The 24,598-nt window shown below is 65.9% G+C and overlaps 19 non-coding genes across 19 annotated transcripts; 7 read left to right on the top strand and 12 right to left on the bottom strand.

The window, feature by feature from the left end:
* Window positions 1–338: 338 nt before the first annotated feature.
* TRNAE-CUC (transfer RNA glutamic acid (anticodon CUC)) lies at window positions 339–410 on the bottom strand. The gene has a single exon. It is a non-coding gene; the product is annotated as a tRNA-Glu (tRNA).
* A 266-nt stretch (window positions 411–676) lies between these two features.
* Window positions 677–748, bottom strand: TRNAG-UCC (transfer RNA glycine (anticodon UCC)). Its single transcript has one exon. It is a non-coding gene; the product is annotated as a tRNA-Gly (tRNA).
* Window positions 749–1,543: 795 nt separating this feature from the next.
* Window positions 1,544–1,615, bottom strand: TRNAD-GUC (transfer RNA aspartic acid (anticodon GUC)). The gene has a single exon. It is a non-coding gene; the product is annotated as a tRNA-Asp (tRNA).
* Window positions 1,616–2,195: 580 nt separating this feature from the next.
* TRNAL-CAG (transfer RNA leucine (anticodon CAG)) lies at window positions 2,196–2,278 on the top strand. Its single transcript has one exon. It is a non-coding gene; the product is annotated as a tRNA-Leu (tRNA).
* A 1,774-nt stretch (window positions 2,279–4,052) lies between these two features.
* On the top strand, window positions 4,053–4,123 carry TRNAG-GCC (transfer RNA glycine (anticodon GCC)). The gene has a single exon. It is a non-coding gene; the product is annotated as a tRNA-Gly (tRNA).
* A 3,107-nt stretch (window positions 4,124–7,230) lies between these two features.
* On the bottom strand, window positions 7,231–7,302 carry TRNAE-CUC (transfer RNA glutamic acid (anticodon CUC)). Its single transcript has one exon. It is a non-coding gene; the product is annotated as a tRNA-Glu (tRNA).
* A 266-nt stretch (window positions 7,303–7,568) lies between these two features.
* On the bottom strand, window positions 7,569–7,640 carry TRNAG-UCC (transfer RNA glycine (anticodon UCC)). The gene has a single exon. It is a non-coding gene; the product is annotated as a tRNA-Gly (tRNA).
* A 795-nt stretch (window positions 7,641–8,435) lies between these two features.
* On the bottom strand, window positions 8,436–8,507 carry TRNAD-GUC (transfer RNA aspartic acid (anticodon GUC)). The gene has a single exon. It is a non-coding gene; the product is annotated as a tRNA-Asp (tRNA).
* Window positions 8,508–9,087: 580 nt separating this feature from the next.
* Window positions 9,088–9,170, top strand: TRNAL-CAG (transfer RNA leucine (anticodon CAG)). The gene has a single exon. It is a non-coding gene; the product is annotated as a tRNA-Leu (tRNA).
* A 1,774-nt stretch (window positions 9,171–10,944) lies between these two features.
* On the top strand, window positions 10,945–11,015 carry TRNAG-GCC (transfer RNA glycine (anticodon GCC)). Its single transcript has one exon. It is a non-coding gene; the product is annotated as a tRNA-Gly (tRNA).
* Window positions 11,016–14,119: 3,104 nt separating this feature from the next.
* Window positions 14,120–14,191, bottom strand: TRNAE-CUC (transfer RNA glutamic acid (anticodon CUC)). Its single transcript has one exon. It is a non-coding gene; the product is annotated as a tRNA-Glu (tRNA).
* A 266-nt stretch (window positions 14,192–14,457) lies between these two features.
* TRNAG-UCC (transfer RNA glycine (anticodon UCC)) lies at window positions 14,458–14,529 on the bottom strand. Its single transcript has one exon. It is a non-coding gene; the product is annotated as a tRNA-Gly (tRNA).
* Window positions 14,530–15,324: 795 nt separating this feature from the next.
* On the bottom strand, window positions 15,325–15,396 carry TRNAD-GUC (transfer RNA aspartic acid (anticodon GUC)). The gene has a single exon. It is a non-coding gene; the product is annotated as a tRNA-Asp (tRNA).
* A 588-nt stretch (window positions 15,397–15,984) lies between these two features.
* On the top strand, window positions 15,985–16,067 carry TRNAL-CAG (transfer RNA leucine (anticodon CAG)). The gene has a single exon. It is a non-coding gene; the product is annotated as a tRNA-Leu (tRNA).
* Window positions 16,068–17,841: 1,774 nt separating this feature from the next.
* Window positions 17,842–17,912, top strand: TRNAG-GCC (transfer RNA glycine (anticodon GCC)). Its single transcript has one exon. It is a non-coding gene; the product is annotated as a tRNA-Gly (tRNA).
* A 3,095-nt stretch (window positions 17,913–21,007) lies between these two features.
* Window positions 21,008–21,079, bottom strand: TRNAE-CUC (transfer RNA glutamic acid (anticodon CUC)). Its single transcript has one exon. It is a non-coding gene; the product is annotated as a tRNA-Glu (tRNA).
* Window positions 21,080–21,345: 266 nt separating this feature from the next.
* Window positions 21,346–21,417, bottom strand: TRNAG-UCC (transfer RNA glycine (anticodon UCC)). The gene has a single exon. It is a non-coding gene; the product is annotated as a tRNA-Gly (tRNA).
* A 795-nt stretch (window positions 21,418–22,212) lies between these two features.
* TRNAD-GUC (transfer RNA aspartic acid (anticodon GUC)) lies at window positions 22,213–22,284 on the bottom strand. The gene has a single exon. It is a non-coding gene; the product is annotated as a tRNA-Asp (tRNA).
* Window positions 22,285–22,864: 580 nt separating this feature from the next.
* Window positions 22,865–22,947, top strand: TRNAL-CAG (transfer RNA leucine (anticodon CAG)). The gene has a single exon. It is a non-coding gene; the product is annotated as a tRNA-Leu (tRNA).
* Window positions 22,948–24,598: the final 1,651 nt, after the last annotated feature.

Here is a 24,598-nt window from a genome sequence, read left to right as displayed (position 1 = left end):
GCCTGGTAGCTGAGCCAAATGCAAGCACGCGCCAGGGCGCGCGCTGGCAGCAGCGAGGACGCGGGCTCCGCTCCTGGCCACCGCCGGCCAGAGGCTGTCCTGGCCTGTGGGCTTTGGGGCTGACAGATGCCAGAGAACGCGAGCGCCTGCGCCAGCGCCAGCGCCAGGGCGGACGAGCAAGTAGGCCTGTGGTGGGCGAGCGGGTCGAAAAGGATCGGATGGCATTGGTGGCGGCAGCGGGCCAGGCGGTGTGCTGGGCCTGCAAGCGTTGGCTAAAAGGCAGGTGTGGAGGGAGGTGCGCGGCAAGTTGTTTGTGGGCAGAGAGGAAGAAGAACGGCTTCCCTGACCGGGAATCGAACCCGGGCCGCGGCGGTGAGAGCGCCGAATCCTAACCACTAGACCACCAGGGAGCGTCGGGCCACCCGTCCTGCCTGCGCCACCTGCACTCAGCGCCTCCGCACCCCTCGGCCCCAGCCGTGGACCTTGCTCCGGCCTCCAGTCGCCCGGCCCGGCCTCCCCTCGCACTCCGCGCCCTTTTCTCTTGCTCGCAGCACCCCCAAAACGCTGGGCGCCTCCTTCCTTCTCCCACACATACACACCGAGCCAAGTGCCGACTCCGTCAGCCATACCTGGCAAGACGGCCCTGGGCTGGGCCTCTGGCAAAAAGTCAGCCCACTGCGTTGGCCGGGAATCGAACCCGGGTCAACTGCTTGGAAGGCAGCTATGCTCACCACTATACCACCAACGCCGCACGGCCCAGACGAGCCCAAGATGCCGCGCGGAACTCGCACCAGCGTGCTGCCGCCGCCGCCGCCGCCCGCCGCCGGGCGCAGACCCTTCTCGACGCCTGGCTCACCCGTCCGCGGCTCCGGGCCCTCACAGCACCACCAGCCGCCGCCCGGCGCCAGCCGAGCCCCGCCGCTCTCCACACGCCCCCGCCCCGCCCTCCTCCGCCCCGCCGCTGGGGGGCGCTCTCCCGCTCGCTTCCTCCGGCCTCCCGCCCGCAGCGGGGCGCTCCAGGGCGCGCGGCCCCCCACCCCCGGCCCTGAGCTCCCGGCTGCGGCCTGCCCCCGGGGCACGCCTGCTCCACACCTCCGGCTCGCCAAGCCCCTTCCATTCTCCGCCACGTCGCGGCCGCTCGGCGACGCTCGGCTAGGCCACAGCCGGCACCGAGACGGTGCACATCTCCGACAGGCCGCTCTCCACCTGGCACCTGGGAGCCGGAGTCGCTGGGCGGCGGTCGGCGACCCTGAGCCGGGGGGCGGAAGACACCCATCCGCTGGGGACGGGCCGCTCCTCAAGCGCTGCCGGGACCCGAGAAGGCTGCTGTGGCTGGCGGGCGACCAGGCGCCTTGGCCAGGAGGATTGGAAGGGAAGGTGGGCGGAGGGTGGGCTGTGCCCCGCAGAGGATGACGCCAAGGGCCCAGGTGGAGCGCGGAGGGCAGGGCAGGGCGGGGCAGGGCAGGGCAGGGCATTGCGCCGGCCACTGGGTCTGAGAGCGGGCGCCGGGTGCGTGGCGGCAGAGGCCAAAAAGGGCGTCTGCCTCCCCGTCGGGGAATCGAACCCCGGTCTCCCGCGTGACAGGCGGGGATACTCACCACTATACTAACGAGGACGGCGGTGGCCGTCCGGGGTGCAGAACGCTCTCCCGCCGCCGCCGCTGCACACCACGCCGACTCCGACGCCGACGCCGACGCCTCTTCCTGCCCCCTGCTCGCTGCATGCTCGGCGACAGAGCGCGCCCCGCCCACCTCCATCCTCGCCGTCCACGCAGCCTGGCACCCGGGCCGGGCCCGGGGGATACCGAAGCTCCGCGTGCGCGGCGGCCGCTTCCCTCCACGGCGGCGAAAGCGCCGGGAGAAAGAAAGGGGATCGAGCGGGCAGAAAACGTCTGCGAGGAGGAGGAGGCATTGGTGGGCGCGAGAGCTGACGTGAGGACGGAGGCCGGGGCAGCGGCTGGCGGGGCCCGGGGGACGGTGCGTGGGGGAGTTGGCCGGGCACCTCGCCGGGTCGGCCGGCCTTGGTGGCGCTCGGCTCCGAGCCTTCGCGCGCGCCGTCCGTCCGTCCGTCCGTCCGTCCGTCCGTCCGTCGGTCGCGCAGCCGCAAGGCCGTCCAGGAGGCGCGCCGACCGGCCCAGGGCACCGGCGTTGGCGCGGCGTCGCAGCCGGGCCAGCGGCGACGCGCCCACAGCCGCCGTCAGGATGGCCGAGCGGTCTAAGGCGCTGCGTTCAGGTCGCAGTCTCCCCTGGAGGCGTGGGTTCGAATCCCACTCCTGACAAGACAACCTTTTGGCAACAGCCACCTACTGTCCCCAGCCTTCACCACACGCGTCTCTGCCCTTTACTGGGCGACTGTCCACGCTCGGGCCGTGCAATCCTTCTGCCTCTCCAGCCTCCAGCCCGTGGCCCCACCCCGCTCCGACACCCTAACTTGTCAGGCACATCCCTGACAGCTAGGATGCTCCAGCGCCTTGAACCCCTCTGGTAACTGCCTTTCCGGCCAGCCCCAGCCCAACTGCCCACCATGAAACGCACCCCTCCTACCTGCCTGCCCCCGCATCCGCGCGGTTTCTCGACTTCCCATCACAGCTACCTCCTCTCTCTTACCCCTGTCCTCTCTCTGCCCTCGCCCTTTCCCTCTTCCCTCTGTCTTTCACCTCTCCCTCTCCCTCTCTCTCTGTCTTTGTCAGGCCCCGATTACCCAACAAGCAAGGTAGGCACGGGTCCAATTGTTAGGCTTCCCACCAATCTGCAGCTCACGATCTCACCGCTCTCCCACCACAGCAAGGATGTGGTGAAGCCCACTTGAAACCGCTCACCACAGAGTAGGGAGCCAATACAGTGGAGCCCGCCCGTGCGCGCGACCCTGGCTCAACGCAAGCCGCTGCTCACCGGCCTTCCTGGTTAATCCGCCCCTGGTCTTTAGCCCCGTTTGCCTGCGTGTGTCTGTGGGCTCCATCTGGCCCGTGCGGAAAGCCCTCCCCGGTGGTCCTCCACCTTCTGCCCGCTGAACGGCAGCAACTCGCTTTTGCCCTGCGCTGCTGCAAGCAGCACCACACCACCCAAAACCTTGGCCATCATCCCGCCCTTTCCACACCAGCCTCCTGCCCATTCCTCTCTCCCGCCCCGAATCCCCTTCCCACTAACACCCGCTGCGCCCTCTCTTCAGCCCGTGGTCTCCGCGCTTGTTGAGTTTGGGGACCTTGCCTCCCCACACCGGCCATGCCGCTGCATTTTCAGCCCCACCACCGGCTGGCGAGGAGAAGCCAGAGCCGGGCACAGGGCCCGGTCCACCTCGGGCGTGCCACATCCCAGTTCCACGCGGGTAGCCGCTGCCTGGGAGCAGACCCACCGCGCCAACGACCTCTCTGCTGCCGAAGAGCTCTTTCGATGGGTCGGCCGGCTCCCGCTCCACAACCCACCCCCTCCAGCACAGCATCCTAAGGAGTGAGGCTGGCCGGAGGACGGAGGGCGGAAGGCAGGCTCAGACCGCTGTGGCCACTTTGTCCGACGTCCCGCCGCTGGCAGGCAGCCGCCACAGGAGGATGCAGGCGTCCCGCTCCCTTGCTCCCGGACTTCCTGTGCCCACACCCCCAAGCACGGGCGAGAAAACTGGCCGCCCAAGGGGGTCCTGGGGGTGCATGCCGGGGGTCGCCGCCGGGACAGCTGTGAGCACCTCTGCGCGCCACAGGCCACCTGGCCTGGCTGGGATTGGCGCTGGCCGACCAGGCTCCTTCGGGCTCTAGGCTTCCTCCCAGCCACGGGATGGGCAGGGACTACCTCTCTCCCTCCGCCTCCGTCCAGGACCCTCGACACGCCTGGCACCTGCCTCTCTTCCACGTCGGTCGCCCAGACCCCTTCCCTTGCCCGCCCGTCCCGCCCACCCGCACCAGGCCGCCGGCCCCAGGCTGGCCGCCGCCGCCTGCCTAGCTCTAGGGGAGCAGAGAGACAGACGCCCCGGCCAGGTAGTGAGCAGCGTCCTGAGCCCAGCGGCGGGCCAGCGAAGACAGGGCAGGGGCACAGGCTGGAGCCAGCCGCCCGGACGCCGGCAGCGCATGGGTGGTTCAGTGGTAGAATTCTCGCCTGCCACGCGGGAGGCCCGGGTTCGATTCCCGGCCCATGCAGTCCCCTGTCCCCTTTTGGTCGCTCTGCCCCAATTCACGCCGCCGACTGCTCAGTGCTTGCTCTGCTCTGCTCTGGCTCTCCTACTACACTCGGGGCAACTCTCCCAGAGCCCTGGGGCTCCGCTCCCACCTGCGGCCCAGCAGTGTGCCAGTGCCCTGCGCCTCTCCCACACCCTGGGGCCGAAAGCACACCGCGCTCCGGCGCCGACCTCCAGTGGCCTCTACCCCAACACTTCTCCCGGGCAGCCACCCTTTTCTCTTCATCACCCTGACGAAACCTTAGCCACACGTTTCACTTCACAGAGGACCACCGTGCAACATGCCTCTTCCCATCTCACCACCCTTCCTGGCCACGCTCCCAAAATGACACCATCCTTGCTGGACCATTACCAAGGAAGTCGCACGGCCGGATCCATACTCGGAAAAGCAACGCATTACGCTCCCCTACCGTGTCCTGGTCATCATCGCGCACGAGAAAATGAAAGTCCTGTCAGTGCAGTCACTTTAGCCCACTCCTCCACAACACAGTGGTAAACACGCCCCTTCCTTGCCCGCCTCCCCCTTACCACGATCCAAACTTTTGGCCAAAGGTCACTGGAGGCCTCTGTTGCTCGGGCCTCTTTCAATCTCCACTGAGTCCCCCGTCCCACCCCACCGCACCCCACGGTGCCCCAAACGCGCACCTAACGCACTCCCGTGTCCTGACAAAGGGACGTTTAAGCCTCTGGGCCAGTCGCGCGCCCTAAGACCTCACGGCCTTTTCCAGACGTTTTTCTCTCTTCCCTTCTCTTCTAATCTCTCTCTGCGTGTCTCTCTGTGTGTCTGTCTGTTTCTCGCGCCCTCTTCTGTCTGTCCGTCTCTGTCTCTATCTCTGTCTCCCTCTCTGTCTCCCGGTCCCTGTCTCACGCTGGCTCTCTCTCGACAGCACCCTTGCCCCCAATCAACCTCCCACTCTTTAGGTTGACTGACTTCAGGCACAGCACCGCGGGCAACCTTGTCTGGCCGGGTCCAGTCTCATGACGTGCCCTTGGATCTGGGTGGGACCTAAGCCCACCCTCCCAACACTCCCCCCACCCCCGCCCCCCAGCTAGCCATCTAGTGGTCCTTCCAGCCTCCGCCTGACCCGCCACCACAGACCTCTATCACACGAACACCTTGCCTTGCCCTGATGACGCACATCCACCGGGCTGGCCACCCCCGGCATCCCCAGGGTCGCTCCCGCCCCTCCCATGTCCCCACCCTCATCTCCACACTGGCCTGGCATAATGCTCCGAAGCCCCCAAGCCTCTGCAGCGCCGGCACCTGACTGGGCGGCCGCACTCGCTACGCGCCCTCCTGCCCTAGGGCGGCTTGGACACTCTGACATCTGGACTCCTTCTTCCACCTGCCAGCACTCAGGACACGTCTGTCCCCTCTTTTGGGTTTCCCTCACCTTTCCCTGTCCTTTGTGTCGTGCCACCCGAACAACCAGCCAGCTTCCTCCACTGCGGTCATCTATCCACAACTCACAAAACAGGGACAGGAAGGAAGTGCCTGGGGTGACAGTAAGCTTCTCTATGATCACACGGGTTCCTGCTCACAAGGCTATGCCTTTCCATGCCTGGCCTTCTACTGCCCTGACATTCCAAGCCGCTGAGAAGCCCGCGGAGTGCAGTTCTACTCTCAGACACATGGGGTCGCCAGGAGTCAGAATCCACCCCATCGCCCTTTTCAAAAGCCATCTCTTTCTTCAAATCCCGTGAACGGCCACCCCAAGGGATGAAGTTATGCTCATGCCGCAACAGGCATGAACCTTGAAGACATTCGCCGAGTCAAGTAAACCAGACCCAAAACAACAAACGTTGTATGATTTTACTTTCGTCGCGTCTGTATAACAGGTAACTTCCCAGACCAACAAAGGAGAATAGACGTTTCCCGGGGTAGCCGGGAAGGGGAAACAGGAGGCCCTCATTATGTGGGGACAGGGTTGGTTTGGGAATGACTAAAAAAAAAAAAAAAAAAAAAAAGTGGAAATGGATATTCGTGGCGGTTAGAAAAGACGGCGAACGTCCTTAAAGCCACTGAATTCTGCACTCAGAAATGGTGAAAATGGTATATTCTGTCTTAAGTATACTTTCACCACAATTAAAGACAGAGAGAGAGGGAAGGGGAGGTGAGTGGGAAGAGAACCACGAAGATACCCAAGGAACGACTGTCTGGCGTGAGGCTTGTGCGTTTCCTTGCGTGCAAACTTGATTTCTAAGAAAAAGAGTCTTGAAGCAAATATTAGACCCTCTCTGTCCGCAGGCCTTGCAAGACGCGGATGACTGCCGTCTGCCATCTACCAGGCGCGGCATCATCGATGAGTTAACAAGAGGGACGCTCGGGGTGGAAGGAGGGATGGACACCGGGATAGATATGTGGTAAGGCAGGAGTGGGATAAAATGCATGGGTCGTACAATCCGGGGGGCGGGAGTAGGGGTGTTCTCCGTCAATTTCTGTCCACGCTGAGATCTGTTGGCGCCTTGCTAATACCGTCGTGTTAGAGAGTCGGGGAAGGCTACCTGCTGCCACCGCCCCTCAGCCGTTGGGCATGTCCATTTCCCCGACGGCCCCCGGTCTCACATTCCTCTCTCCCCCTTACTCTCATCCCCCCCTCCGACCCCACCCGGACCCCCCAGCTGGCCGGGCATTCCCAGATTCCCCTTTCACGTTCTTCTGTCTCCCGGCCGCCGTCGCCCTGCTCAGGGTCTGGGCCTTCACAAGCTTGGCTCCCCCAGCCCAGGTCTGGCCTGGTAGCTGAGCCAAATGCAAGCACGCGCCAGGGCGCGCGCTGGCAGCAGCGAGGACGCGGGCTCCGCTCCTGGCCACCGCCGGCCAGAGGCTGTCCTGGCCTGTGGGCTTTGGGGCTGACAGATGCCAGAGAACGCGAGCGCCTGCGCCAGCGCCAGCGCCAGGGCGGACGAGCAAGTAGGCCTGTGGTGGGCGAGCGGGTCGAAAAGGATCGGATGGCATTGGTGGCGGCAGCGGGCCAGGCGGTGTGCTGGGCCTGCAAGCGTTGGCTAAAAGGCAGGTGTGGAGGGAGGTGCGCGGCAAGTTGTTTGTGGGCAGAGAGGAAGAAGAACGGCTTCCCTGACCGGGAATCGAACCCGGGCCGCGGCGGTGAGAGCGCCGAATCCTAACCACTAGACCACCAGGGAGCGTCGGGCCACCCGTCCTGCCTGCGCCACCTGCACTCAGCGCCTCCGCACCCCTCGGCCCCAGCCGTGGACCTTGCTCCGGCCTCCAGTCGCCCGGCCCGGCCTCCCCTCGCACTCCGCGCCCTTTTCTCTTGCTCGCAGCACCCCCAAAACGCTGGGCGCCTCCTTCCTTCTCCCACACATACACACCGAGCCAAGTGCCGACTCCGTCAGCCATACCTGGCAAGACGGCCCTGGGCTGGGCCTCTGGCAAAAAGTCAGCCCACTGCGTTGGCCGGGAATCGAACCCGGGTCAACTGCTTGGAAGGCAGCTATGCTCACCACTATACCACCAACGCCGCACGGCCCAGACGAGCCCAAGATGCCGCGCGGAACTCGCACCAGCGTGCTGCCGCCGCCGCCGCCGCCCGCCGCCGGGCGCAGACCCTTCTCGACGCCTGGCTCACCCGTCCGCGGCTCCGGGCCCTCACAGCACCACCAGCCGCCGCCCGGCGCCAGCCGAGCCCCGCCGCTCTCCACACGCCCCCGCCCCGCCCTCCTCCGCCCCGCCGCTGGGGGGCGCTCTCCCGCTCGCTTCCTCCGGCCTCCCGCCCGCAGCGGGGCGCTCCAGGGCGCGCGGCCCCCCACCCCCGGCCCTGAGCTCCCGGCTGCGGCCTGCCCCCGGGGCACGCCTGCTCCACACCTCCGGCTCGCCAAGCCCCTTCCATTCTCCGCCACGTCGCGGCCGCTCGGCGACGCTCGGCTAGGCCACAGCCGGCACCGAGACGGTGCACATCTCCGACAGGCCGCTCTCCACCTGGCACCTGGGAGCCGGAGTCGCTGGGCGGCGGTCGGCGACCCTGAGCCGGGGGGCGGAAGACACCCATCCGCTGGGGACGGGCCGCTCCTCAAGCGCTGCCGGGACCCGAGAAGGCTGCTGTGGCTGGCGGGCGACCAGGCGCCTTGGCCAGGAGGATTGGAAGGGAAGGTGGGCGGAGGGTGGGCTGTGCCCCGCAGAGGATGACGCCAAGGGCCCAGGTGGAGCGCGGAGGGCAGGGCAGGGCGGGGCAGGGCAGGGCAGGGCATTGCGCCGGCCACTGGGTCTGAGAGCGGGCGCCGGGTGCGTGGCGGCAGAGGCCAAAAAGGGCGTCTGCCTCCCCGTCGGGGAATCGAACCCCGGTCTCCCGCGTGACAGGCGGGGATACTCACCACTATACTAACGAGGACGGCGGTGGCCGTCCGGGGTGCAGAACGCTCTCCCGCCGCCGCCGCTGCACACCACGCCGACTCCGACGCCGACGCCGACGCCTCTTCCTGCCCCCTGCTCGCTGCATGCTCGGCGACAGAGCGCGCCCCGCCCACCTCCATCCTCGCCGTCCACGCAGCCTGGCACCCGGGCCGGGCCCGGGGGATACCGAAGCTCCGCGTGCGCGGCGGCCGCTTCCCTCCACGGCGGCGAAAGCGCCGGGAGAAAGAAAGGGGATCGAGCGGGCAGAAAACGTCTGCGAGGAGGAGGAGGCATTGGTGGGCGCGAGAGCTGACGTGAGGACGGAGGCCGGGGCAGCGGCTGGCGGGGCCCGGGGGACGGTGCGTGGGGGAGTTGGCCGGGCACCTCGCCGGGTCGGCCGGCCTTGGTGGCGCTCGGCTCCGAGCCTTCGCGCGCGCCGTCCGTCCGTCCGTCCGTCCGTCCGTCCGTCCGTCGGTCGCGCAGCCGCAAGGCCGTCCAGGAGGCGCGCCGACCGGCCCAGGGCACCGGCGTTGGCGCGGCGTCGCAGCCGGGCCAGCGGCGACGCGCCCACAGCCGCCGTCAGGATGGCCGAGCGGTCTAAGGCGCTGCGTTCAGGTCGCAGTCTCCCCTGGAGGCGTGGGTTCGAATCCCACTCCTGACAAGACAACCTTTTGGCAACAGCCACCTACTGTCCCCAGCCTTCACCACACGCGTCTCTGCCCTTTACTGGGCGACTGTCCACGCTCGGGCCGTGCAATCCTTCTGCCTCTCCAGCCTCCAGCCCGTGGCCCCACCCCGCTCCGACACCCTAACTTGTCAGGCACATCCCTGACAGCTAGGATGCTCCAGCGCCTTGAACCCCTCTGGTAACTGCCTTTCCGGCCAGCCCCAGCCCAACTGCCCACCATGAAACGCACCCCTCCTACCTGCCTGCCCCCGCATCCGCGCGGTTTCTCGACTTCCCATCACAGCTACCTCCTCTCTCTTACCCCTGTCCTCTCTCTGCCCTCGCCCTTTCCCTCTTCCCTCTGTCTTTCACCTCTCCCTCTCCCTCTCTCTCTGTCTTTGTCAGGCCCCGATTACCCAACAAGCAAGGTAGGCACGGGTCCAATTGTTAGGCTTCCCACCAATCTGCAGCTCACGATCTCACCGCTCTCCCACCACAGCAAGGATGTGGTGAAGCCCACTTGAAACCGCTCACCACAGAGTAGGGAGCCAATACAGTGGAGCCCGCCCGTGCGCGCGACCCTGGCTCAACGCAAGCCGCTGCTCACCGGCCTTCCTGGTTAATCCGCCCCTGGTCTTTAGCCCCGTTTGCCTGCGTGTGTCTGTGGGCTCCATCTGGCCCGTGCGGAAAGCCCTCCCCGGTGGTCCTCCACCTTCTGCCCGCTGAACGGCAGCAACTCGCTTTTGCCCTGCGCTGCTGCAAGCAGCACCACACCACCCAAAACCTTGGCCATCATCCCGCCCTTTCCACACCAGCCTCCTGCCCATTCCTCTCTCCCGCCCCGAATCCCCTTCCCACTAACACCCGCTGCGCCCTCTCTTCAGCCCGTGGTCTCCGCGCTTGTTGAGTTTGGGGACCTTGCCTCCCCACACCGGCCATGCCGCTGCATTTTCAGCCCCACCACCGGCTGGCGAGGAGAAGCCAGAGCCGGGCACAGGGCCCGGTCCACCTCGGGCGTGCCACATCCCAGTTCCACGCGGGTAGCCGCTGCCTGGGAGCAGACCCACCGCGCCAACGACCTCTCTGCTGCCGAAGAGCTCTTTCGATGGGTCGGCCGGCTCCCGCTCCACAACCCACCCCCTCCAGCACAGCATCCTAAGGAGTGAGGCTGGCCGGAGGACGGAGGGCGGAAGGCAGGCTCAGACCGCTGTGGCCACTTTGTCCGACGTCCCGCCGCTGGCAGGCAGCCGCCACAGGAGGATGCAGGCGTCCCGCTCCCTTGCTCCCGGACTTCCTGTGCCCACACCCCCAAGCACGGGCGAGAAAACTGGCCGCCCAAGGGGGTCCTGGGGGTGCATGCCGGGGGTCGCCGCCGGGACAGCTGTGAGCACCTCTGCGCGCCACAGGCCACCTGGCCTGGCTGGGATTGGCGCTGGCCGACCAGGCTCCTTCGGGCTCTAGGCTTCCTCCCAGCCACGGGATGGGCAGGGACTACCTCTCTCCCTCCGCCTCCGTCCAGGACCCTCGACACGCCTGGCACCTGCCTCTCTTCCACGTCGGTCGCCCAGACCCCTTCCCTTGCCCGCCCGTCCCGCCCACCCGCACCAGGCCGCCGGCCCCAGGCTGGCCGCCGCCGCCTGCCTAGCTCTAGGGGAGCAGAGAGACAGACGCCCCGGCCAGGTAGTGAGCAGCGTCCTGAGCCCAGCGGCGGGCCAGCGAAGACAGGGCAGGGGCACAGGCTGGAGCCAGCCGCCCGGACGCCGGCAGCGCATGGGTGGTTCAGTGGTAGAATTCTCGCCTGCCACGCGGGAGGCCCGGGTTCGATTCCCGGCCCATGCAGTCCCCTGTCCCCTTTTGGTCGCTCTGCCCCAATTCACACCGCCGACTGCTCAGTGCTTGCTCTGCTCTGCTCTGGCTCTCCTACTACACTCGGGGCAACTCTCCCAGAGCCCTGGGGCTCCGCTCCCACCTGCGGCCCAGCAGTGTGCCAGTGCCCTGCGCCTCTCCCACACCCTGGGGCCGAAAGCACACCGCGCTCCGGCGCCGACCTCCAGTGGCCTCTACCCCAACACTTCTCCCGGGCAGCCACCCTTTTCTCTTCATCACCCTGACGAAACCTTAGCCACACGTTTCACTTCACAGAGGACCACCGTGCAACATGCCTCTTCCCATCTCACCACCCTTCCTGGCCACGCTCCCAAAATGACACCATCCTTGCTGGACCATTACCAAGGAAGTCGCACGGCCGGATCCATACTCGGAAAAGCAACGCATTACGCTCCCCTACCGTGTCCTGGTCATCATCGCGCACGAGAAAATGAAAGTCCTGTCAGTGCAGTCACTTTAGCCCACTCCTCCACAACACAGTGGTAAACACGCCCCTTCCTTGCCCGCCTCCCCCTTACCACGATCCAAACTTTTGGCCAAAGGTCACTGGAGGCCTCTGTTGCTCGGGCCTCTTTCAATCTCCACTGAGTCCCCCGTCCCACCCCACCGCACCCCACGGTGCCCCAAACGCGCACCTAACGCACTCCCGTGTCCTGACAAAGGGACGTTTAAGCCTCTGGGCCAGTCGCGCGCCCTAAGACCTCACGGCCTTTTCCAGACGTTTTTCTCTCTTCCCTTCTCTTCTAATCTCTCTCTGCGTGTCTCTCTGTGTGTCTGTCTGTTTCTCACGCCCTCTTCTGTCTGTCCGTCTCTGTCTCTATCTCTGTCTCCCTCTCTGTCTCCCGGTCCCTGTCTCACGCTGGCTCTCTCTCGACAGCACCCTTGCCCCCAATCAACCTCCCACTCTTTAGGTTGACTGACTTCAGGCACAGCACCGCGGGCAACCTTGTCTGGCCGGGTCCAGTCTCATGACGTGCCCTTGGATCTGGGTGGGACCTAAGCCCACCCTCCCAACACTCCCCCCCCCGCCCCCCAGCTAGCCATCTAGTGGTCCTTCCAGCCTCCGCCTGACCCGCCACCACAGACCTCTATCACACGAACACCTTGCCTTGCCCTGATGACGCACATCCACCGGGCTGGCCACCCCCGGCATCCCCAGGGTCGCTCCCGCCCCTCCCATGTCCCCACCCTCATCTCCACACTGGCCTGGCATAATGCTCCGAAGCCCCCAAGCCTCTGCAGCGCCGGCACCTGACTGGGCGGCCGCACTCGCTACGCGCCCTCCTGCCCTAGGGCGGCTTGGACACTCTGACATCTGGACTCCTTCTTCCACCTGCCAGCACTCAGGACACGTCTGTCCCCTCTTTTGGGTTTCCCTCACCTTTCCCTGTCCTTTGTGTCGTGCCACCCGAACAACCAGCCAGCTTCCTCCACTGCGGTCATCTATCCACAACTCACAAAACAGGGACAGGAAGGAAGTGCCTGGGGTGACAGTAAGCTTCTCTATGATCACACGGGTTCCTGCTCACAAGGCTATGCCTTTCCATGCCTGGCCTTCTACTGCCCTGACATTCCAAGCCGCTGAGAAGCCCGCGGAGTGCAGTTCTACTCTCAGACACATGGGGTCGCCAGGAGTCAGAATCCACCCCATCGCCCTTTTCAAAAGCCATCTCTTTCTTCAAATCCCGTGAACGGCCACCCCAAGGGATGAAGTTATGCTCATGCCGCAACAGGCATGAACCTTGAAGACATTCGCCGAGTCAAGTAAACCAGACCCAAAACAACAAACGTTGTATGATTTTACTTTCGTCGCGTCTGTATAACAGGTAACTTCCCAGACCAACAAAGGAGAATAGACGTTTCCCGGGGTAGCCGGGAAGGGGAAACAGGAGGCCCTCATTATGTGGGGACAGGGTTGGTTTGGGAATGACTAAAAAAAAAAAAAAAAAAAAAAAGTGGAAATGGATATTCGTGGCGGTTAGAAAAGACGGCGAACGTCCTTAAAGCCACTGAATTCTGCACTCAGAAATGGTGAAAATGGTATATTCTGTCTTAAGTATACTTTCACCACAATTAAAGACAGAGAGAGAGGGAAGGGGAGGTGAGTGGGAAGAGAACCACGAAGATACCCAAGGAACGACTGTCTGGCGTGAGGCTTGTGCGTTTCCTTGCGTGCAAACTTGATTTCTAAGAAAAAGAGTCTTGAAGCAAATATTAGACCCTCTCTGTCCGCAGGCCTTGCAAGACGCGGATGACTGCCGTCTGCCATCTACCAGGCGCGGCATCATCGATGAGTTAACAAGAGGGACGCTCGGGGTGGAAGGAGGGATGGACACCGGGATAGATATGTGGTAAGGCAGGAGTGGGATAAAATGCATGGGTCGTACAATCCGGGGGGCGGGAGTAGGGGTGTTCTCCGTCAATTTCTGTCCACGCTGAGATCTGTTGGCGCCTTGCTAATACCGTCGTGTTAGAGAGTCGGGGAAGGCTACCTGCTGCCACCGCCCCTCAGCCGTTGGGCATGTCCATTTCCCCGACGGCCCCCGGTCTCACATTCCTCTCTCCCCCTTACTCTCATCCCCCCCTCCGACCCCACCCGGACCCCCCAGCTGGCCGGGCATTCCCAGATTCCCCTTTCACGTTCTTCTGTCTCCCGGCCGCCGTCGCCCTGCTCAGGGTCTGGGCCTTCACAAGCTTGGCTCCCCCAGCCCAGGTCTGGCCTGGTAGCTGAGCCAAATGCAAGCACGCGCCAGGGCGCGCGCTGGCAGCAGCGAGGACGCGGGCTCCGCTCCTGGCCACCGCCGGCCAGAGGCTGTCCTGGCCTGTGGGCTTTGGGGCTGACAGATGCCAGAGAACGCGAGCGCCTGCGCCAGCGCCAGCGCCAGGGCGGACGAGCAAGTAGGCCTGTGGTGGGCGAGCGGGTCGAAAAGGATCGGATGGCATTGGTGGCGGCAGCGGGCCAGGCGGTGTGCTGGGCCTGCAAGCGTTGGCTAAAAGGCAGGTGTGGAGGGAGGTGCGCGGCAAGTTGTTTGTGGGCAGAGAGGAAGAAGAACGGCTTCCCTGACCGGGAATCGAACCCGGGCCGCGGCGGTGAGAGCGCCGAATCCTAACCACTAGACCACCAGGGAGCGTCGGGCCACCCGTCCTGCCTGCGCCACCTGCACTCAGCGCCTCCGCACCCCTCGGCCCCAGCCGTGGACCTTGCTCCGGCCTCCAGTCGCCCGGCCCGGCCTCCCCTCGCACTCCGCGCCCTTTTCTCTTGCTCGCAGCACCCCCAAAACGCTGGGCGCCTCCTTCCTTCTCCCACACATACACACCGAGCCAAGTGCCGACTCCGTCAGCCATACCTGGCAAGACGGCCCTGGGCTGGGCCTCTGGCAAAAAGTCAGCCCACTGCGTTGGCCGGGAATCGAACCCGGGTCAACTGCTTGGAAGGCAGCTATGCTCACCACTATACCACCAACGCCGCACGGCCCAGACGAGCCCAAGATGCCGCGCGGAACTCGCACCAGCGTGCTGCCGCCGCCGCCGCCGCCCGCCGCCGGGCGCAGACCCTTCTCGACGCCTGGCTCACCCGTCCGCGGCTCCGGGCCCTCACAGCACCACCAGCCGCCGCCCGGCGCCAGCCGAGCCCCGCCGCTCTCCACACGCCCCCGCCCCGCCCTCCTCCGCCCCGCCGCTGGGGGGCGCTCTCCCGCTCGCTTCCTCCGGCCTCCCGCCCGCAGCGGGGCGCTCCAGGGCGCGCGGCCCCCCACCCCCGGCCCTGAGCTCCCGGCTGCGGCCTGCCCCCGGGGCACGCCTGCTCCACACCTCCGGCTCGCCAAGCCCCTTCCATTCTCCGCCACGTCGCGGCCGCTCGGCGACGCTCGGCTAGGCCACAGCCGGCACCGAGACGGTGCACATCTCCGACAGGCCGCTCTCCACCTGGCACCTGGGAGCCGGAGTCGCTGGGCGGCGGTCGGCGACCCTGAGCCGGGGGGCGGAAGACACCCATCCGCTGGGGACGGGCCGCTCCTCAAGCGCTGCCGGGACCCGAGAAGGCTGCTGTGGCTGGCGGGCGACCAGGCGCCTTGGCCAGGAGGATTGGAAGGGAAGGTGGGCGGAGGGTGGGCTGTGCCCCGCAGAGGATGACGCCAAGGGCCCAGGTGGAGCGCGGAGGGCAGGGCAGGGCGGGGCAGGGCAGGGCAGGGCATTGCGCCGGCCACTGGGTCTGAGAGCGGGCGCCGGGTGCGTGGCGGCAGAGGCCAAAAAGGGCGTCTGCCTCCCCGTCGGGGAATCGAACCCCGGTCTCCCGCGTGACAGGCGGGGATACTCACCACTATACTAACGAGGACGGCGGTGGCCGTCCGGGGTGCAGAACGCTCTCCCGCCGCCGCCGCTGCACACCACGCCGACTCCGACGCCGACGCCGACGCCTCTTCCTGCCCCCTGCTCGCTGCATGCTCGGCGACAGAGCGCGCCCCGCCCACCTCCATCCTCGCCGTCCACGCAGCCTGGCACCCGGGCCGGGCCCGGGGGATACCGAAGCTCCGCGTGCGCGGCGGCCGCTTCCCTCCACGGCGGCGAAAGCGCCGGGAGAAAGAAAGGGGATCGAGCGGGCAGAAAACGTCTGCGAGGAGGAGGAGGCATTGGTGGGCGCGAGAGCTGACGTGAGGACGGAGGCCGGGGCAGCGGCTGGCGGGGCCCGGGGGACGGTGCGTGGGGGAGTTGGCCGGGCACCTCGCCGGGTCGGCCGGCCTTGGTGGCGCTCGGCTCCGAGCCTTCGCGCGCGCCGTCCGTCCGTCCGTCCGTCCGTCCGTCCGTCCGTCCGTCCGTCGGTCGCGCAGCCGCAAGGCCGTCCAGGAGGCGCGCCGACCGGCCCAGGGCACCGGCGTTGGCGCGGCGTCGCAGCCGGGCCAGCGGCGACGCGCCCACAGCCGCCGTCAGGATGGCCGAGCGGTCTAAGGCGCTGCGTTCAGGTCGCAGTCTCCCCTGGAGGCGTGGGTTCGAATCCCACTCCTGACAAGACAACCTTTTGGCAACAGCCACCTACTGTCCCCAGCCTTCACCACACGCGTCTCTGCCCTTTACTGGGCGACTGTCCACGCTCGGGCCGTGCAATCCTTCTGCCTCTCCAGCCTCCAGCCCGTGGCCCCACCCCGCTCCGACACCCTAACTTGTCAGGCACATCCCTGACAGCTAGGATGCTCCAGCGCCTTGAACCCCTCTGGTAACTGCCTTTCCGGCCAGCCCCAGCCCAACTGCCCACCATGAAACGCACCCCTCCTACCTGCCTGCCCCCGCATCCGCGCGGTTTCTCGACTTCCCATCACAGCTACCTCCTCTCTCTTACCCCTGTCCTCTCTCTGCCCTCGCCCTTTCCCTCTTCCCTCTGTCTTTCACCTCTCCCTCTCCCTCTCTCTCTGTCTTTGTCAGGCCCCGATTACCCAACAAGCAAGGTAGGCACGGGTCCAATTGTTAGGCTTCCCACCAATCTGCAGCTCACGATCTCACCGCTCTCCCACCACAGCAAGGATGTGGTGAAGCCCACTTGAAACCGCTCACCACAGAGTAGGGAGCCAATACAGTGGAGCCCGCCCGTGCGCGCGACCCTGGCTCAACGCAAGCCGCTGCTCACCGGCCTTCCTGGTTAATCCGCCCCTGGTCTTTAGCCCCGTTTGCCTGCGTGTGTCTGTGGGCTCCATCTGGCCCGTGCGGAAAGCCCTCCCCGGTGGTCCTCCACCTTCTGCCCGCTGAACGGCAGCAACTCGCTTTTGCCCTGCGCTGCTGCAAGCAGCACCACACCACCCAAAACCTTGGCCATCATCCCGCCCTTTCCACACCAGCCTCCTGCCCATTCCTCTCTCCCGCCCCGAATCCCCTTCCCACTAACACCCGCTGCGCCCTCTCTTCAGCCCGTGGTCTCCGCGCTTGTTGAGTTTGGGGACCTTGCCTCCCCACACCGGCCATGCCGCTGCATTTTCAGCCCCACCACCGGCTGGCGAGGAGAAGCCAGAGCCGGGCACAGGGCCCGGTCCACCTCGGGCGTGCCACATCCCAGTTCCACGCGGGTAGCCGCTGCCTGGGAGCAGACCCACCGCGCCAACGACCTCTCTGCTGCCGAAGAGCTCTTTCGATGGGTCGGCCGGCTCCCGCTCCACAACCCACCCCCTCCAGCACAGCATCCTAAGGAGTGCGGCTGGCCGGAGGACGGAGGGCGGAAGGCAGGCTCAGACCGCTGTGGCCACTTTGTCCGACGTCCCGCCGCTGGCAGGCAGCCGCCACAGGAGGATGCAGGCGTCCCGCTCCCTTGCTCCCGGACTTCCTGTGCCCACACCCCCAAGCACGGGCGAGAAAACTGGCCGCCCAAGGGGGTCCTGGGGGTGCATGCCGGGGGTCGCCGCCGGGACAGCTGTGAGCACCTCTGCGCGCCACAGGCCACCTGGCCTGGCTGGGATTGGCGCTGGCCGACCAGGCTCCTTCGGGCTCTAGGCTTCCTCCCAGCCACGGGATGGGCAGGGACTACCTCTCTCCCTCCGCCTCCGTCCAGGACCCTCGACACGCCTGGCACCTGCCTCTCTTCCACGTCGGTCGCCCAGACCCCTTCCCTTGCCCGCCCGTCCCGCCCACCCGCACCAGGCCGCCGGCCCCAGGCTGGCCGCCGCCGCCTGCCTAGCTCTAGGGGAGCAGAGAGACAGACGCCCCGGCCAGGTAGTGAGCAGCGTCCTGAGCCCAGCGGCGGGCCAGCGAAGACAGGGCAGGGGCACAGGCTGGAGCCAGCCGCCCGGACGCCGGCAGCGCATGGGTGGTTCAGTGGTAGAATTCTCGCCTGCCACGCGGGAGGCCCGGGTTCGATTCCCGGCCCATGCAGTCCCCTGTCCCCTTTTGGTCGCTCTGCCCCAATTCACGCCGCCGACTGCTCAGTGCTTGCTCTGCTCTGCTCTGGCTCTCCTACTACACTCGGGGCAACTCTCCCAGAGCCCTGGGGCTCCGCTCCCACCTGCGGCCCAGCAGTGTGCCAGTGCCCTGCGCCTCTCCCACACCCTGGGGCCGAAAGCACACCGCGCTCCGGCGCCGACCTCCAGTGGCCTCTACCCCAACACTTCTCCCGGGCAGCCACCCTTTTCTCTTCATCACCCTGACGAAACCTTAGCCACACGTTTCACTTCACAGAGGACCACCGTGCAACATGCCTCTTCCCATCTCACCACCCTTCCTGGCCACGCTCCCAAAATGACACCATCCTTGCTGGACCATTACCAAGGAAGTCGCACGGCCGGATCCATACTCGGAAAAGCAACGCATTACGCTCCCCTACCGTGTCCTGGTCATCATCGCGCACGAGAAAATGAAAGTCCTGTCAGTGCAGTCACTTTAGCCCACTCCTCCACAACACAGTGGTAAACACGCCCCTTCCTTGCCCGCCTCCCCCTTACCACGATCCAAACTTTTGGCCAAAGGTCACTGGAGGCCTCTGTTGCTCGGGCCTCTTTCAATCTCCACTGAGTCCCCCGTCCCACCCCACCGCACCCCACGGTGCCCCAAACGCGCACCTAACGCACTCCCGTGTCCTGACAAAGGGACGTTTAAGCCTCTGGGCCAGTCGCGCGCCCTAAGACCTCACGGCCTTTTCCAGACGTTTTTCTCTCTTCCCTTCTCTTCTAATCTCTCTCTGCGTGTCTCTCTGTGTGTCTGTCTGTTTCTCGCGCCCTCTTCTGTCTGTCCGTCTCTGTCTCTATCTCTGTCTCCCTCTCTGTCTCCCGGTCCCTGTCTCACGCTGGCTCTCTCTCGACAGCACCCTTGCCCCCAATCAACCTCCCACTCTTTAGGTTGACTGACTTCAGGCACAGCACCGCGGGCAACCTTGTCTGGCCGGGTCCAGTCTCATGACGTGCCCTTGGATCTGGGTGGGACCTAAGCCCACCCTCCCAACACTCCCCCCCCCGCCCCCCAGCTAGCCATCTAGTGGTCCTTCCAGCCTCCGCCTGACCCGCCACCACAGACCTCTATCACACGAACACCTTGCCTTGCCCTGATGACGCACATCCACCGGGCTGGCCACCCCCGGCATCCCCAGGGTCGCTCCCGCCCCTCCCATGTCCCCACCCTCATCTCCACACTGGCCTGGCATAATGCTCCGAAGCCCCCAAGCCTCTGCAGCGCCGGCACCTGACTGGGCGGCCGCACTCGCTACGCGCCCTCCTGCCCTAGGGCGGCTTGGACACTCTGACATCTGGACTCCTTCTTCCACCTGCCAGCACTCAGGACACGTCTGTCCCCTCTTTTGGGTTTCCCTCACCTTTCCCTGTCCTTTGTGTCGTGCCACCCGAACAACCAGCCAGCTTCCTCCACTGCGGTCATCTATCCACAACTCACAAAACAGGGACAGGAAGGAAGTGCCTGGGGTGACAGTAAGCTTCTCTATGATCACACGGGTTCCTGCTCACAAGGCTATGCCTTTCCATGCCTGGCCTTCTACTGCCCTGACATTCCAAGCCGCTGAGAAGCCCGCGGAGTGCAGTTCTACTCTCAGACACATGGGGTCGCCAGGAGTCAGAATCCACCCCATCGCCCTTTTCAAAAGCCATCTCTTTCTTCAAATCCCGTGAACGGCCACCCCAAGGGATGAAGTTATGCTCATGCCGCAACAGGCATGAACCTTGAAGACATTCGCCGAGTCAAGTAAACCAGACCCAAAACAACAAACGTTGTATGATTTTACTTTCGTCGCGTCTGTATAACAGGTAACTTCCCAGACCAACAAAGGAGAATAGACGTTTCCCGGGGTAGCCGGGAAGGGGAAACAGGAGGCCCTCATTATGTGGGGACAGGGTTGGTTTGGGAATGACTAAAAAAAAAAAAAAGTGGAAATGGATATTCGTGGCGGTTAGAAAAGACGGCGAACGTCCTTAAAGCCACTGAATTCTGCACTCAGAAATGGTGAAAATGGTATATTCTGTCTTAAGTATACTTTCACCACAATTAAAGACAGAGAGAGAGGGAAGGGGAGGTGAGTGGGAAGAGAACCACGAAGATACCCAAGGAACGACTGTCTGGCGTGAGGCTTGTGCGTTTCCTTGCGTGCAAACTTGATTTCTAAGAAAAAGAGTCTTGAAGCAAATATTAGACCCTCTCTGTCCGCAGGCCTTGCAAGACGCGGATGACTGCCGTCTGCCATCTACCAGGCGCGGCATCATCAATGAGTTAACAAGAGGGACGCTCGGGGTGGAAGGAGGGATGGACACCGGGATAGATATGTGGTAAGGCAGGAGTGGGATAAAATGCATGGGTCGTACAATCCGGGGGGCGGGAGTAGGGGTGTTCTCCGTCAATTTCTGTCCACGCTGAGATCTGTTGGCGCCTTGCTAATACCGTCGTGTTAGAGAGTCGGGGAAGGCTACCTGCTGCCACCGCCCCTCAGCCGTTGGGCATGTCCATTTCCCCGACGGCCCCCGGTCTCACATTCCTCTCTCCCCCTTACTCTCATCCCCCCCTCCGACCCCACCCGGACCCCCCAGCTGGCCGGGCATTCCCAGATTCCCCTTTCACGTTCTTCTGTCTCCCGGCCGCCGTCGCCCTGCTCAGGGTCTGGGCCTTCACAAGCTTGGCTCCCCCAGCCCAGGTCTGGCCTGGTAGCTGAGCCAAATGCAAGCACGCGCCAGGGCGCGCGCTGGCAGCAGCGAGGACGCGGGCTCCGCTCCTGGCCACCGCCGGCCAGAGGCTGTCCTGGCCTGTGGGCTTTGGGGCTGACAGATGCCAGAGAACGCGAGCGCCTGCGCCAGCGCCAGCGCCAGGGCGGACGAGCAAGTAGGCCTGTGGTGGGCGAGCGGGTCGAAAAGGATCGGATGGCATTGGTGGCGGCAGCGGGCCAGGCGGTGTGCTGGGCCTGCAAGCGTTGGCTAAAAGGCAGGTGTGGAGGGAGGTGCGCGGCAAGTTGTTTGTGGGCAGAGAGGAAGAAGAACGGCTTCCCTGACCGGGAATCGAACCCGGGCCGCGGCGGTGAGAGCGCCGAATCCTAACCACTAGACCACCAGGGAGCGTCGGGCCACCCGTCCTGCCTGCGCCACCTGCACTCAGCGCCTCCGCACCCCTCGGCCCCAGCCGTGGACCTTGCTCCGGCCTCCAGTCGCCCGGCCCGGCCTCCCCTCGCACTCCGCGCCCTTTTCTCTTGCTCGCAGCACCCCCAAAACGCTGGGCGCCTCCTTCCTTCTCCCACACATACACACCGAGCCAAGTGCCGACTCCGTCAGCCATACCTGGCAAGACGGCCCTGGGCTGGGCCTCTGGCAAAAAGTCAGCCCACTGCGTTGGCCGGGAATCGAACCCGGGTCAACTGCTTGGAAGGCAGCTATGCTCACCACTATACCACCAACGCCGCACGGCCCAGACGAGCCCAAGATGCCGCGCGGAACTCGCACCAGCGTGCTGCCGCCGCCGCCGCCGCCCGCCGCCGGGCGCAGACCCTTCTCGACGCCTGGCTCACCCGTCCGCGGCTCCGGGCCCTCACAGCACCACCAGCCGCCGCCCGGCGCCAGCCGAGCCCCGCCGCTCTCCACACGCCCCCGCCCCGCCCTCCTCCGCCCCGCCGCTGGGGGGCGCTCTCCCGCTCGCTTCCTCCGGCCTCCCGCCCGCAGCGGGGCGCTCCAGGGCGCGCGGCCCCCCACCCCCGGCCCTGAGCTCCCGGCTGCGGCCTGCCCCCGGGGCACGCCTGCTCCACACCTCCGGCTCGCCAAGCCCCTTCCATTCTCCGCCACGTCGCGGCCGCTCGGCGACGCTCGGCTAGGCCACAGCCGGCACCGAGACGGTGCACATCTCCGACAGGCCGCTCTCCACCTGGCACCTGGGAGCCGGAGTCGCTGGGCGGCGGTCGGCGACCCTGAGCCGGGGGGCGGAAGACACCCATCCGCTGGGGACGGGCCGCTCCTCAAGCGCTGCCGGGACCCGAGAAGGCTGCTGTGGCTGGCGGGCGACCAGGCGCCTTGGCCAGGAGGATTGGAAGGGAAGGTGGGCGGAGGGTGGGCTGTGCCCCGCAGAGGATGACGCCAAGGGCCCAGGTGGAGCGCGGAGGGCAGGGCAGGGCGGGGCAGGGCAGGGCAGGGCATTGCGCCGGCCACTGGGTCTGAGAGCGGGCGCCGGGTGCGTGGCGGCAGAGGCCAAAAAGGGCGTCTGCCTCCCCGTCGGGGAATCGAACCCCGGTCTCCCGCGTGACAGGCAGGGATACTCACCACTATACTAACGAGGACGGCGGTGGCCGTCCGGGGTGCAGAACGCTCTCCCGCCGCCGCCGCTGCACACCACGCCGACTCCGACGCCGACGCCGACGCCTCTTCCTGCCCCCTGCTCGCTGCATGCTCGGCGACAGAGCGCGCCCCGCCCACCTCCATCCTCGCCGTCCACGCAGCCTGGCACCCGGGCCGGGCCCGGGGGATACCGAAGCTCCGCGTGCGCGGCGGCCGCTTCCCTCCACGGCGGCGAAAGCGCCGGGAGAAAGAAAGGGGATCGAGCGGGCAGAAAACGTCTGCGAGGAGGAGGAGGCATTGGTGGGCGCGAGAGCTGACGTGAGGACGGAGGCCGGGGCAGCGGCTGGCGGGGCCCGGGGGACGGTGCGTGGGGGAGTTGGCCGGGCACCTCGCCGGGTCGGCCGGCCTTGGTGGCGCTCGGCTCCGAGCCTTCGCGCGCGCCGTCCGTCCGTCCGTCCGTCCGTCCGTCCGTCCGTCGGTCGCGCAGCCGCAAGGCCGTCCAGGAGGCGCGCCGACCGGCCCAGGGCACCGGCGTTGGCGCGGCGTCGCAGCCGGGCCAGCGGCGACGCGCCCACAGCCGCCGTCAGGATGGCCGAGCGGTCTAAGGCGCTGCGTTCAGGTCGCAGTCTCCCCTGGAGGCGTGGGTTCGAATCCCACTCCTGACAAGACAACCTTTTGGCAACAGCCACCTACTGTCCCCAGCCTTCACCACACGCGTCTCTGCCCTTTACTGGGCGACTGTCCACGCTCGGGCCGTGCAATCCTTCTGCCTCTCCAGCCTCCAGCCCGTGGCCCCACCCCGCTCCGACACCCTAACTTGTCAGGCACATCCCTGACAGCTAGGATGCTCCAGCGCCTTGAACCCCTCTGGTAACTGCCTTTCCGGCCAGCCCCAGCCCAACTGCCCACCATGAAACGCACCCCTCCTACCTGCCTGCCCCCGCATCCGCGCGGTTTCTCGACTTCCCATCACAGCTACCTCCTCTCTCTTACCCCTGTCCTCTCTCTGCCCTCGCCCTTTCCCTCTTCCCTCTGTCTTTCACCTCTCCCTCTCCCTCTCTCTCTGTCTTTGTCAGGCCCCGATTACCCAACAAGCAAGGTAGGCACGGGTCCAATTGTTAGGCTTCCCACCAATCTGCAGCTCACGATCTCACCGCTCTCCCACCACAGCAAGGATGTGGTGAAGCCCACTTGAAACCGCTCACCACAGAGTAGGGAGCCAATACAGTGGAGCCCGCCCGTGCGCGCGACCCTGGCTCAACGCAAGCCGCTGCTCACCGGCCTTCCTGGTTAATCCGCCCCTGGTCTTTAGCCCCGTTTGCCTGCGTGTGTCTGTGGGCTCCATCTGGCCCGTGCGGAAAGCCCTCCCCGGTGGTCCTCCACCTTCTGCCCGCTGAACGGCAGCAACTCGCTTTTGCCCTGCGCTGCTGCAAGCAGCACCACACCACCCAAAACCTTGGCCATCATCCCGCCCTTTCCACACCAGCCTCCTGCCCATTCCTCTCTCCCGCCCCGAATCCCCTTCCCACTAACACCCGCTGCGCCCTCTCTTCAGCCCGTGGTCTCCAAGCTTGTTGAGTTTGGGGACCTTGCCTCCCCACACCGGCCATGCCGCTGCATTTTCAGCCCCACCACCGGCTGGCGAGGAGAAGCCAGAGCCGGGCACAGGGCCCGGTCCACCTCGGGCGTGCCACATCCCAGTTCCACGCGGGTAGCCGCTGCCTGGGAGCAGACCCACCGCGCCAACGACCTCTCTGCTGCCGAAGAGCTCTTTCGATGGGTCGGCCGGCTCCCGCTCCACAACCCACCCCCTCCAGCACAGCATCCTAAGGAGTGCGGCTGGCCGGAGGACGGAGGGCGGAAGGCAGGCTCAGACCGCTGTGGCCACTTTGTCCGACGTCCCGCCGCTGGCAGGCAGCCGCCACAGGAGGATGCAGGCGTCCCGCTCCCTTGCTCCCGGACTTCCTGTGCCCACACCCCCAAGCACGGGCGAGAAAACTGGCCGCCCAAGGGGGTCCTGGGGGTGCATGCCGGGGGTCGCCGCCGGGACAGCTGTGAGCACCTCTGCGCGCCACAGGCCACCTGGCCTGGCTGGGATTGGCGCTGGCCGACCAGGCTCCTTCGGGCTCTAGGCTTCCTCCCAGCCACGGGATGGGCAGGGACTACCTCTCTCCCTCCGCCTCCGTCCAGGACCCTCGACACGCCTGGCACCTGCCTCTCTTCCACGTCGGTCGCCCAGACCCCTTCCCTTGCCCGCCCGTCCCGCCCACCCGCACCAGGCCGCCGGCCCCAGGCTGGCCGCCGCCGCCTGCCTAG

This window comes from Elephas maximus, chromosome 3 (assembly GCF_024166365.1).
Source record: "Elephas maximus indicus isolate mEleMax1 chromosome 3, mEleMax1 primary haplotype, whole genome shotgun sequence".
NCBI classification, from domain to species: Eukaryota; Metazoa; Chordata; class Mammalia; order Proboscidea; family Elephantidae; genus Elephas; species Elephas maximus.
Note: the sequence above shows the minus strand (reverse complement) of the source record. Positions and strands in the feature narration are given on the sequence as shown.